Genomic DNA, 5,023 nt, shown 5'->3' with positions numbered 1-5,023 from the left:
AGGTGGGCAGTGTGTGCAGCCCAGCAGGCCGGGTGTCCCCCCGCTGACCGAGTGGAAGATGGCGAACCTTTGTCCCTGTCGGGTGTGTCAGGGGCCAGGCCGCACGCAGCAGGTGGGTGGCCTAGCTCAGGGCTGCCGTGGAGGGCGGCAGGGACTCCTCGGTGCTTCCGGTCATGGGCGCCAGTACTTTCCAGAATGCCTTTCGAGCCATCTCTCCGGTTCCTGCGGTCCAAGGTATTGGCCTTGGCGGAGGCCGCATGTGTCCAGAGGACAGGATCCTCTCCTGTTGCAGCCTCCATGCTGTCGCCTGGGCCTTGACGGCCGCTGGGGGGCTCTCGGGCTGCCGGTTCTCCAGCCAGCGGCCCTCGTCCTCGGCGCGCCCCTTAACCTCGGGGCTCAGCATCTGCTGAAGCTCGAGAACCTTCGCACAGGACCTGCATGGGGCCTCCAGCCGCCCCTTCCGCCGGCAGGGCCTTCGGAGACTCCGGGGACAAGGTAAGGGTGAGGCTGCCCCGCGCTCCAGCACAAGGGGCACCCAGAGCCCGGGCTCGCGCGCTCGCGCTGGGCTCAGGCTCCCTTTGGCGCCACGCGGAGGTGGAGCGGCCCAGGGAGGAAGCGGGGCGGGGCGGGGCGCGGAGGAGCGCAGGCCGGGCAGCCGCTGGCTCTGCGTTAGCGCGGTCTGTATTAATGGTAAGCAGATCAGCCAAGGAAAAGTGTTTGAGTACGACCAAATTTGTGTTACAGCTTATTATTAATCAATCCCGGTATCCGGTATGCATGCGACAGCGTTTCAGAGTCGCAAACACAGTCTTGTTAAAAATTTAGCAGCTAAAGTACAAAGTTTTACACATTTCTTTTCACCTTAAACTTATGATAGGTGGTCAAATAAGTAAATAAACGGTAGATAATGGGGTCATGTTTCCCACTGTCACAGAAATAAGATGCAAATAGGCAAAATAGGAAGGCTATAATGAACCTTGTGTTGCTAGATTAGAGTTGGAAATAACAGTATTAATTCATGTTTCTATTATATATTAAGATAGATGAATATAGAAATAATTAAATATGGAGATATACACAAGAGTTTGAATACACAACATATTCCCCATCCCTTTTCACTGAGAGTGTTACCAAAATCCAAGTTCAGCTGCCTGTCACTCAAAAAGCCAATACTCAAGAGTTTTGATTAGAAAGGAATATGAGCTTTATTCAGGAGGCCAGCCACTTGGGGAGAAGGTGGGTTCTTGTCCAAAGGCCAACTCCAAGGTTTCTGCCTGGCCCAGGGGCTTTAAAAAGAGTGTAGGGCAATTAATAAGGGGGAGTGCAGTGGTCCCTAACATTTCTTGATTACATGCCCTTGATTAGGGGGAGTGCAGTGGTCCCTAACATTTCTTGATTACATGCCCTTGATTATAGAGTTTGTGCAAGGGGATCTGGTTTCTTTTCCTGACATTCGGAGGTGTTCTTTCTTTCTAGGAAAGAATTCATGATCTATAGATATATTGATTAACATGGCTAATCAGTGATGCAGGGTAAGGGTGCTTAGTAAAGCTTAAAAACTACTAGGTTGGCTGGATGGGCTGAGGCAGCTTCAGAACCTAGAAACAGTAATACCTAGTATCAATGTACACATTATACACAATGTACCTAATATCAACGAACACATCTAGCACCCAGATCTTATTTCTGAACAGTGTTTTCTGTCAGTAAGAACTAGGGTTCCTTGGAGAAATGATTCATTTAGAGTTGGACCAAGAAAATTTCAGAATGATTCTGAAACATCTTATAGTGTCAGAGAGTAAAACCTTGATTTTTAAAAAGAAGATGGAGTCATAGTCAAAAATGCATATAATTCAACCTGGGAGCTCTTAAGGACCAAAACTGGAATTATTTGGAGAACAAAATAAATAATGATACTATAGGATTATAATCCAAAGAACAAAGTAAATATCCATGAATCCATATGAATTTCAAATATAGATATATAGATAGGTAACTCCCCTCCAGGAAGTAGGGGTTAATTCCTATCTCCTGGACATAGTGACTTACTTCCAAAGAACTGAGTGGAAAAGGGAAAAATAGTAAATTTACAGTGGAGAACACTGACAAAAATCACTTTAACTGGTTGATCAGATTTAACATCACCAGTGTAGAGTCGTGTTGATGTCATACAGACTTTGTTATGATGCAACAGGAAAGACTCTTCACTGGTCATTATTCTCTAGTCTAAGTATAAGAAAACATTATACAAAACCAAATGAGGGTATTCTACAACATATCTGACCTACACTCTTCAAAATTGCTGTAGTCATAAAAAAAAAAAAGGCAAAGACTAAGAAATTGTTGCAGATCAGAGACTAAGGAGATGTATCAACTAAATGCAACGTGGCTTCCTAAATTGGATCCAAGAACAGAAATACGGCAGTTGTGGAGAAACTGGTGAAATCCAGGTTAAAAATCAGTATTTTCATTAGCAGTGTTATACTGAAGTTAATTTCTTAGTCCTAAGAAATGTACTGAAAATATGTATGAAATTTATACTAGGGGGAATCTGCATCGAGAGTATATCCAGGAGTCCTCTGCACTATCTTTGTAACTTTTCTGTAAATCTACAATTATTTTTAAATAAAAAGTTATTTACAAAAGCACAAATCCCTCATCCCCACAAAAATGTAGTATTTGATTTTATGCAAACCTCTTTATATATTTGCAAACATAATTTCTTCCTTTCTATAAATAGGAAAGCACTTCTGTGCACATATTTATCTTCTGGGAAGATGAAAAGAGTCACACTTCTTGCTTAGACAGAATCCCCATTTTGTGTCATCTTCGTGGGATGTGGTGCCCAACCTTCCGCTATAGAATCCAAAAGGGAGAGAAGTTCTGTCCCTGTATTCCCAGCCCAACAGGACAGGCACATCGACCTAAACTCAGCCAATCCCATAACTCCTATCTCAGATTTTGGCCTGGAGGAAATAATGCAAATGCAGGTAGATGACTGGGAATCATGCAGGTGGGTGCTGCTGTGTCCTGGGGCTGAGTCAGTGCTACAAATACGGTGGGGACCCTGCAGCCTTAGGATCAACAATGTGGCCACACTATTTCTCTGAAATACTGCCTGCCCTTTGGCCCCTGGAGTTGCCTTGATTCAACCTATTCTCCAACTTTGGTTTTACAACTTCAGACCAAATCTCCCAATTCCCAATGTCCTTTCTCTTAACTTTTCTTCTGTTTAAAAAAGCTAGAAACACTTTTTTTTTCCCAGTTTAATGGAGATGTTATTGACATATGGCACTTTATCTGAGACATTTTCTACTGTTTATCCACATAAAACCCTGATAAATCTCACGTGTATAAGCCAAAATATAAACTACCTGACAAAACGTGTATCCATCAGATGAGTTAAATGATAAATTATAAATATGACTAAACTTTACAATACAAGATTGTTTAAATCAACAATTACTGCAATTTGTGTAATCTTGGTACTTCCCTTGTCAAAAGACAAGAATCTAGCCTCCTCTTTGGCAAACAATGTCACTGTTGGCTTTCTCAGTAATAGAATAGGAGTTATGAAACAGGTTTCATGTAATAGCAACTCACTTGCTCTCATTTTGGATTTTTCCACCAGAAACTATTAGAAGTAAAGCATACACACAGTTTACACTTTCTGAAAAAGATGGAAGGTCAGTGGAACTTCCAGCTGTGGCTGAATGAGAAGGTCACCAAATATAAACTTGGATGGAATTGGCCAAAACAGCAATTCTGGCACTCTGAAAATGAACCAAATCTGAGAACTGGTGATGCTTCAGAAACTGTGCAACTTTATGTAAGACAATGGGAGTCCATGATATTTTGCATAGAGCTCCTCCACGCCCTGTTCCCAGCTTGGTAGAGTCAGAGGTTCTGCAAGGTGGGCCAGGCCAGGAGGCCTGGGAGCTGACCTGCCACTGACAAAGGATGCTCACTCCATCCTGAACAGTAGACAACATCAGTACGCACATCACGGAGCATAGTTGTGGATATGACATGAGTGTGAGGAAAGCAGAGAGAGCCAATGCTTCTACTGGCCTGAGGCTGTGGTTTATTGTAGCAAAGCGGTTAAGGGAGGGACTCTCGAGTCAGACTGTCTGAATTTAAATCCAGGGGGTTTCTGCACTTCCTGTGAGATTTTAGACCAGTTGTGTAACCTCTTCCAGCCTTGGTATCCACATTTGTAAGATGAGAATAATTGTCCTATGGGTTAAATGACTTCGTGCATGGAAACTGGTAGAGCACTCACTTCTATGTAGGAAGAGTCTGATAAGTGTTTTGCTCTCCTTCTTGTTCATATTCCCCTATATGTATATAGAGCATGAACCTGTTACCTACCTGCTTCCTTGACAGTTCTATTTATGTGTCTCAAGCTAAATGCCCATGAAAATGCATTCAACATTTTCTTATAATTCCCAGTACTGCTCCTCCTCTGATCATCATTTTCTAAAATTTTCTGCCACCACGTAGGCAAGTAATTCACAAAACTAGTCAGCTCCTTCTCATTCACCTTCTTAATCTAGTCTCCAAGTCCCAGAGAATCTATCCCTTTGAAATCGTGGTCTAGCCTTTTTTTCTCAATTACACTAATTGGATAAGGTTCTCTTTCCCTCATGTTTAGATTACTCCAGTACTTTCCTAAGGTGAGTTCCTATGGAATATAAAAAAATTTAATCTTTTTCACCTCCCTGTCACTGCACAAACACACGTACCTTGTCTTCCTTGCAGTATGGTTATAAATATAAATTGGATTAGATAAATCTTAGCAGTTATTAAGACAATTTTAAGCACTATTTACAGATCATGCATCAAATACTTTGCTTTCATTTTCTTTCCTTTTTTGTTTCCCTTGAAGTGCGTATTTTCAGGTGCTTTCATTTGCTTCATATTCCATGCGTTTCCCTGATTTATATCCTGCCTCTTCCCATTTGTATAGTCCCCCTCTCAGTACACACAGTTGTAGCTTATATGTGTATGTATCATGTGGGAT

The sequence above is a fragment of the Meles meles genome, chromosome 8 (genome assembly GCF_922984935.1).
Source record: "Meles meles chromosome 8, mMelMel3.1 paternal haplotype, whole genome shotgun sequence".
NCBI classification, from domain to species: Eukaryota; Metazoa; Chordata; class Mammalia; order Carnivora; family Mustelidae; genus Meles; species Meles meles.
Note: the sequence above shows the minus strand (reverse complement) of the source record.